Source organism: Vigna unguiculata, chromosome 4 (genome assembly GCF_004118075.2).
Source record: "Vigna unguiculata cultivar IT97K-499-35 chromosome 4, ASM411807v1, whole genome shotgun sequence".
Lineage (NCBI taxonomy): Eukaryota > Viridiplantae > Streptophyta > Magnoliopsida > Fabales > Fabaceae > Vigna > Vigna unguiculata.
The window spans coordinates 31,106,594-31,116,394 of NC_040282.1; the positions used below are offsets into that span (position 1 = coordinate 31,106,594).

The window sequence follows — 9,801 nt, forward strand, 5'->3', positions numbered from 1 at the left end:
ATACATTATCTGATGATGTTACTGAAGGTATCATTGTCATATTATAACAAATAAAACTCAACTATTTGGTTAACTTAATTAATCATTATATATGTTTGGAATAATATCTGCAACTTCAATCATCAAATTTGGTGTATGAATGCAGATGAAATTATTGCTACTGTTATGGCAACTGAGTATCCCAGTAGTTCACCAAAGAGATATGATATCTAATCCTATATGACTGTGTTATTACATTCCATGATTAAATTAAATTACTGATGACTTTCGTATTATTTCACTCTTTATGCAGATATAGGTGATCCAGTTTTCATATGTAGACATTTTAAAGCACAAATGTGGTACCAAGAAAGAATAGACAAACATGCACACTCTGCTAATCCAAAGTTTCAATTGTGTTGTGGTAATGGAAAAATTCAGTTGCTCCTTTTGAATGATCCCCCAATTGTAATGCAAAAACTGCTATTTGAATCCAATTCAATAGAGTCTAGAAATTTTCAACAGCATATCAGAACATATAATATGATGTTTGCATTTACATCACCTGGAGCCAAAATTGATAACAGTTACAACAACGGACATGGTCCTCCTAATTTACGAATACAAGGCCAAGCTTGTCATAGAATTGGAAGTCTTTTACCACCTGTTGGAGAAGTACCAAGATTTGCCCAACTCTACATCTACGACACTGAAAATGAAATTCACAACAGAATGCAATCATTAAGGTAATTGTACTTAACCAATATACTTCAATCGAAAAGTTATACAACTTAAGGCAATTTCAAATTATTATTTTGTTTTAGGAATGACAACGAGGTTGATATCGAAATTGTAAAGAAGCTAACGGACATGTTAGATGAACACAATGTTCATGCAAAATCTTTTAGAATGGCAAGAGATCGCTATCGGGAGAAAGAATTTACGAATCTGAAACTAAGACTTATTGCTGATAGAACTAAGGATGGAAGGATATACAATACTCCTAATGTTTCAGAAGTAGCAGCCTTAATTGTTGGTGACGTTGACACTGCTTCTCCAAGGGATATTATAATGGAAAACAGAAGTGGAAGGCTGCAAAGAATTAATGAGTTGCACACCAGTTACCTAGGATTTCAATATCCTTTACTATTTCCATATGGTGAAGATGGATATAGACATGATGTTAGGCATCGTGATATCAGTACTGGGAACAATTCAAAGAGGAACCGCCTAACAATCAGAGAATGGTTTTGTTTCAGAATTCAGACAAGACAAAATGAAGCCCAAACAGTACTTAGATCAAAGAGATTGTTTCAACAATTCGTGGTTGACGGTTATACTATGATAGAATCTGAACGGTTGTCCTTTATTAGGAATAACCAATCAAAGCTTAGAGTGGATAAGTACAATAATAGTTGTCAAACAAGTTCAAATATGCTTGAAGAAGGATCAACCAAGGGCAAAAGAGTTGTTCCACCATCCACTTTCGTTGGAGGCACAAGATTTATGAATCAATTATATTTTGATGGAATGGCCATTTGTAGTTATGTTGGTTTTCCAGATCTGTTTCTAACTTTCACATGCAATCCCAAATGGCCTGAGATTCGCAGGATACTGTGTAACCTAAATTTGACACCATCTAATAGGCCAGACTTGATCTCAAGGGTATTCCGAATTAAGTTCGATCAACTTCTTATAGACTTAACCAAAAACCATTTACTTGGAAAGGTTATTGCATGTGAGGATTACACTAAAACTACAAAGTTGTTATATATTAATAATTCTAATTACATGTTATAACTTTATATGTTTTCAATGCAGATATGTACACTATTGAATTCTAAAAACGTGGTCTGCCACATGCACATTTACTTCTCTTCTTGCATTCCAGTTGCAAATATCCAACTACGCAAGATATTGATAGGGTTATTTCAGCTGAAATACCATGTCCTAAACAAGAACCAAAACTATATGAATGCGTGAAAGATCATATGATTCATGGGCCATGTGGATTAGCAAACAAATCTCTACCTTGCATGAAAAATGGAAAGTGCTATAGGTTTTATCCAAAGATGTTTCAAAAGACAATTGCTATTTCTGAAGATGGATTCCCACACTACCGCAGACGCAATAATTCAATATGTATTGTCAAGAATGACATTTGCTTAGACAACCGTTCAGTAGTTCCATACAACTCCAAGTTGTTGCTTAAGTATGAAGCTCATATCAATGTTGAATGGTGTAATAGAAGTACCTCCATAAAGTACTTATTCAAATACATTAACAAGGGTTATGACAGAATTACAGCAGCTATAGTGGATAACAACAACCAATCTTCAGCTTCACATCAAGCTGTAGATGAAATCAAGCAGTATGTTGATTGTAGACATATATCTCCCAGTGAAGCATGTTGGAGAATATTTTCATTTTCTATTCACGAAAGAAATCCAGCTATAGAAATGCTATTTTTTCATCTTCCTGGTGAGCAATCAGTCTACTTCAAGGATGACGACTATATTGGCGATATACTAGGAAAACCTACAGTTGCAGAATCTATGTTTACAAGCTGGATGGAATGCAATAAAACGCATGAAGATGCAAAGACTTTAACATACCCACTTTTTGTTTCAAAGTTTGTATATGTCAAAAAGGATAGATGCTGGAAACCAAGGAAAAATGGCAACACAATTAGAAGACTGATTTGGGTGCCACCAACAGCAGGTGAACTTTTCTATCTTAGGAGAATGCTTACAGTAATCAAAGGGCCATCATGTTACGAAGACATTAGGACAGTCAACAACATAGTGTATCCAACTTTTAGAGATGCCTGCCAAGCGTCTGGATTCTTAGCAGATGATAATGAATACATAGAAGCTATAACAGAAGCCAAAGATTGGGGATCTGGTCACTTCCTAAGGAAACTATTTGTAACTATGTTAGTTTGTGATAGTCTTAATAGACCGGATCAAGTATGGGAAAAGACGTGGCATTGGTTGTCTGATGGAATACTACACAGAGAAAGAATAACAGCTGCAAATCCAGGTATATTTAAAATACTACCCAAACTTATTTTTTCATTGATCACCAAAATACATCTTAGTAATTGTCATATTATTTATGCAGAATTGCAACTTAGCAATGACACCTTGAAAAATTTAACTTTATCTGAAATTGAAGACCTTCTTCTGAAAAATAGGAGAAGTTTGAAATAGTTTCCTTCAATGCCTTATCCTGATGTTTTTGCAACAACTAATTGTGGTAATAGATTGATATACTCTGAACTAGATTATAACGTGGCTGAACAACATAATCTATTTCAAAGAAACTACAATTCAATGACAGGTGAGTAGTTCAAATATAATTTTATAGTAGATGGTGAACGAAATAATTACAATAACCTGTGTTACAATAATTATATCCAGCATTAACTTATTTCATGTTGCAGGTGAACAAAAGAACATATTTGAAAAGGTAAATGAGGCCGTTATGAAGAACAATGGTGGAATGTTTTTCTTGTATGGATATGGGGGCACAGGAAAAACTTTTATGTGGTCAACATTATCATCAGCACTGCGATCAAAGGAAAAAATCGTCCTCACAGTGGCATCAAGCGGAATAGCATCACTTTTGTTACCCGGTGAACGAACAACACATTCTAAATTTAGAATTCTGATTCCTATACTTGAAAATTCCATCTGTAACATTGAACAAGGTTCTGATGCTGCCCACCTATTAAGAGTAGCTCATCTTATAATATGGGATGAAGCACCAATGGCACACAAATTTTGTTTTGAAGCCCTAGATAGAACATTAAAAGACATTATGAAAGATGATCTAACATGTAATTCAGTTTTTGGAGGAAAAGTAGTTGTATTTGGATGTGACTTTAGACAGATTCTACCTGTCATTCCTAGAGGAAGTCGATCAGATATAGTCAATGCTACAATTAATGCGTCATACCTATGGAATCACTGTCAGGTATTAACATTGTCCAAGAACATGAGACTTATGCAATCAGGACTCCAAATATCTACAGCAACAGAAATTGAAGAATTCTCTGATTGGATTATTAAACTTGGAGATGGAAAGTTGTGTGAACCAAATGATGGAATGGTTGAAATCGAAATACCACATCAATTTCTGATAACAGAATTCAGTGATCCTCTTCAAGCAATTGTGGATTCCACTTATCCAGAACTAATTCAAAATTACAGTGATAAAAACTATCTAAAGAGCAGAGCAATATTGGCCAGTAGAATCGAGACTGTCGATGAAATCAATGACTACATTTTGTCATTGATCCCAGGTAAAGCATTTCTTATTCACCAACTGCATTATATACTATAATACATGCAACAACAACAAAAATAACACTAATACTGTTTTGCAGGGGAACCGAAAGAATATCTTAGTGCAGATTCAATTGATAAATCTGATAATTTCACAAATGATGACATGGATATCATTACACCAGAATTTCTAAACTCATTGACTATTTCAGGATTGCCAAGTCATAACATCAAACTCAAAATTGGATCACCCATAATGTTATTGAGAAATTTGGATCAGTCAGAGGGTTTGTGCAACGGAACCAGATTAATTATTACAAGACTGACAAATCATGTCATTGGTGCAAAGCCTATTACAGCGAACAACAATGGAAAGGAAGTATATATACCCAGAATGTCTATGTCCCCATCCCAGTCCCCATGGCCATTCAAGCTAATTAGAAGGCAATTTCCAATCATGTTATCCTACGCCATGACAATAAACAAATCTCAGGGACAATCATTAGGTTCGGTAGGATTATACCTACCCACACTAGTATTTAGCCATGGTCAGTTATATGTTGCAGTTTTTAGGGTTCATAGTAAATCAGGATTAAAGATATTAATCCATGATAATGAAAAAAGACCTTTGTCTCATACAACAAATGTTGTTTTCAAGGAAGTCTTCCAGAATGTATAACAGGAAGCAACCTATATCTTTATCATTGTATTATGTCTGAACATTATATAGTATATGCACCTCTCTATATCTATTCACGATCTACAATAGTCATATATATTACATAACAACAAATATAAAAAAATTAAAAAAATACACAATTTTTATAAAACATTATTGGTCTTACATTTTTTAAAACAAAAAAAATACATATCGTTAATTATTAAGAATGAAAATGTCGAACGAAATCAAAACGAAAAATCACCTGTTCTTGCTGCTTACACTACACTTGTTTTCCCCTCTTCGTTCTCCCCATCTTCATCTCTTAAATGATATAAAACAATGATACCCAAAAACGATTCTCCATCATTTAAAACAACACCAACCAACAACGCAACAATCAAAATTACTAATTTGACCCTATTAACACCTAATTAATTTCTATATACACCACCACTATTTGAATACCCGTATTAAAACTATAATACGCATGCCAAAATACGGTACACTTGGATATTCGAACCATATCCTGCATCAAACACATTGCTCTTAAAAATGGTCATTTACGAAAGCCACAATCGAAATACATTATGAGATTATAAAATGTTATATTCAACTAATATTGATATTTAATCTAAGTAAATCATTGCACATTCATTTGTCAAAATACATTATGTTTGTTGTTATAATCAATCGATTCATCTATCTATTCATCTATTCATGATTGTAACATTGTAATCAATTATCGTAACGCCTCATTATTTAATAAAAAAATTTTACTATTTCATTTTTAAAAAACCAATACTTTTCATACAACATTTGAGAAACAAAAATCCAACCATTAAGTATCACAAACGAAATTATGATCCATTACTATAGATCAAAAATTCTAAATTGAAAGAAACCAATTACTTCATGCACCAAAATAAAGATATCCATACATACCAAACCAAAAATGCAAACATAATTAAAAGTACTTGCGCCACACTTGCACCAAAATGTTATCACATAACTTTATATTTAGCGTTACCAATCTAAAGTCAAAAAACACCCTATATTTTAGTAATTATTATTGTTCTGTCGTCATCTTTCTGAACTTCCACCTTGATAGAGTCTCCAACGCATAAGTTATTTTCATTGACAAATCTCTTCCATCCGGAACCCAGATAACATTCAGATTTTGATCTTGTAGCCCATCTAATTGAACATTCCCAGCTGTTTTCATTGCCATTTGATAGAATATACTCCTTCTTAGACCTCGACAATGCAGATGCAACAAACGAAGCATTAAGATACTGAAAACAACAATTCAAAATGTTAACAAATTAACTGAACAATAAAATGAATACTCAAAAACAATACTGCCATTAAAGATATACATAACAGTACCAGCGACGATGCACCAACATCATAATCAGTCAAACACTTAACCAACGAATAATCTGCACCAGGGTCAGCAACATCTGAACCAACATTGCCACTACCAGAACAGGACGCACCATTTATGTTATAATCAATCTCCATTCCTTCTAACGAAAACAACCTATACAAGAAAACATTCTTCGAAACATAATTCAGATGCAAGTACACTTCATCTTTCAAATTGTAGTACTTAAACATCTTTCCAATACCACCACGAAAAACTGTTGTACCATTTGTTTTCACATCAAACTTAAACTTAAAAGTTTTATAACAGGGATCTATGAACTGCATCTTTTCACCATATATTAATTTCTTCTCCCAGAATAAATGAAAATATTCATCCAAGCAAATCATAGACTGCATTCCGAAAAACAGAAAATATTACATTGGAATAAAGATATACTACAAGACAAAAGAATTTAATAAGGTTGAAAAGTTAACCTCTGTGGGACATAACTTCACCCGAAATGAAGACAAGAACCTGGACCACACTAAATTTTCCTCCGCAATGTAACTATTACCTAAACCAGGGTATTCGATCTCAATCCAGTTTGTGTCGAAAATTCTGATTCGGAAATATCGATCACCACAGAACAAGGTACATATATAATGCAAATCATCCAATTCGTAGAAATCTTCAAAATCATATGGAACTCGAAATATCCCCTTACTAATCAAATCGTCCTCGAACTCTAAGTTCATAACATTTCCCATTGGATCGGTGAAATAGTTCGTTCCAATAACCAACTTCTTACCCCATTCAACTATAAAACCTTCTTCAAAATCCCCAAAGCCCTGTAATGCCCATACGTGCAACAACACAGCCATATACAACATGCATGTCAGAAAAATTAACCAAACTAAGCATCAATGACATTATCAGAACCATTAAAAAGACAACGAAAGAATTCACCAAAGCAACAAAAGGTACTGAAAAACATATATATAACCAATATTCATAACGCATATGAATTGCAAAAGTCACTAATTACTTACGTCACCCGGAGTTAGCAAGCAGATCGAGTTCTGGAACAAGTTCTTGAAGTTGTATCTGCAGGAAGACGACATCTTCAACCACAAAAGAACCAGCCGACCAAAGAACGGAAAAACTCTAATGGAGAACCTCAAACTGAAAAACGAAACCTATGGCTTTTTCAATAATATCAAAGTATCGCAAAATATAAAACTACACCTGAAAATATCTGACCATGAAATAATTACTGATTAAAATATATATTAAAATATATCTGACAAAGCATTAATTACTGACTAAAATATATACTAAAATATTTCGCAAAACAGAAAAAAAATCTCGTGCGTATGCACGGGTGTGATGCTAGTTTTTTGAAAAATAAAATAAAATGCCACGTGTCAGGTCCCTGTATGTGACACGTGGCATTATGTGACACGTGGCATTGCTATGTCACGTATCAATGTCACTATCAGATGTCATTGTGTTGATTTCAATTTAGTCCTCATATATGTCTTTTTGTTTCAATTTAGTACCTACTTATGTGTATCCGATTCAATCTTGACCTAATTTTTTTTAATAATTAAAATCAATTTTTTATAAAATTAAAAGTAATTAAGTATAAAATTTTTACAAAAATTAAGCATTTAACATTCATATTAAAATGTAGTAGTAAAAGTCATTTTATTAAGTCATTTTTAATACAAACAATTAGTATAACATTCACACAAATAGAAATTTTGGTTTAAAATTAGTAAGAGACAATAATGTTCTATTTTGAAAAAAAAATTAACAAAATACTTAATAAAAAAGTAATTAATAAAGTAATATGTTAAAAAGTCATTTTTAATAAAAAATATTAGTAAAACATTTATACAAATGATAAATTTGGTCTGAAATTGAGAGAAACAATATAAATATTAGTACTTAATTTTGTAAAAATATTTATACTTAATTAGTTTTAATCTTATAAAAAATGGATTACAAAAATATTTTACTTATTAAAAAAATTGGGACAAAATTGAATTTAATACACATAAGTAGGTACTAAATTGAAACAAAAAGACATATATAGGGACTAAATCGAAATCAACACAATGACATATGATAGTGACACTGACACGTGACATTGCAATGCCACGTGACACTGATAGTGCCACGTGTCACACACAGGGACCTGACACATGGCATTTTTTTTATTATTTGTTTTTCAAAAAATTTAAAAAATTTAAAAAAATTTAAAAATTTAAAAAATTTAAAAAATTTAAAAAAATTTAAAAAAATTATAAAAAAAAAACACACAGACTGACACGTGGCACGTTGACTAACAACATTAGTCAACTCCGTCTGAAAGGGACCTAATTGAAGCACTTTTTTAAAAGTTGGGATGCAATTGACACTTTTTTAAGAGCGGGTACCAGATTGACACACCTGTACCAAAGTGGGTATCATCTGAGTAATTAAACCTATTTAATAATATTAAACCATATAGAAAAGTTTTAAGAATTATGCTTCAATAATAACAATATCTAAAGCAAATAATCTTAGCTTCCATGGTAGATCATGAAACAATAGTTGTTTAGAAAATTTTCATGATATTGCACCTCCACCCAAAGAAAAACATAATACTAGTAGTTGATTTTGTGTCACATGAATCAAAACCCAATTTGCACTAATATATTCACTAGTGGTTGTTAATCGGATATTTATGCCAGGGAAATATGATTCTTTGGCTGGTGCCTAGATGTCACTCCCAATGTCAATAGTTTGGAGGGTTTACAACAATTGGATCCCATTCATAGTAGTTTAACGATAGTTCCTAATCTTTTGACGTCTAAGGAGGTTTGTTTTGTAGCGAAATTGGAAATAGCTTCTAAATGGGCTAATATGTTTTATGAGAGGATGAAGATTCTAATACTAAAGAGGATGATGAGTCGATTCAAGATACAAGAAAGCCTCAGGTGAGCAAATGAAAGTTTAAACTAAATTCTCAAAAGTAAAAGCTTTTAAAAATTAAAGGTCTTTTTTTTTGGAACGTGTGAGGATTAACTAATGATAAATTTTTTAATATACCGAAGAATATGTCTCTTTCCAATTCAAAGCATGAAATGATTTTCCCGAAGGAAATATGGAATTTTTTTAATAATAGTTTTTTTTTTCTATATCTCTCATGTAATTTTATCATAGGTTTGATATGGTTCATATGATTTTTTTTTCTATTTTTTAATAAAATCTTTAAAAAAATTTTAAATACTTTATATAAAAAAAAATTTAATAAAAAATTCAATATAAAAGATTAAAATTTTTGATTATTTTTTGTATTCCATGATATGTATGTAACTATAATAGAAATAATGACTATATCATCCATTCATGACAAAATCAAATAGTAAACATTTAATTAAAAAATATAAAAATTTCATATATTCAATGTATCAAAGTTTTTTAATAAAACTTTAATTAAAAATATTTAAATTTATAAG

The 9,801-nt window shown here is 31.7% G+C and overlaps 1 pseudogene; it reads left to right on the forward strand.

Annotated features, from left to right (window-relative positions):
* The first annotated feature begins 285 nt into the window (after nt 1-285).
* Nucleotides 286-4,947, forward strand: LOC114180738 (annotated as a pseudogene).
* The last annotated feature ends 4,854 nt before the right edge of the window (nt 4,948-9,801 follow it).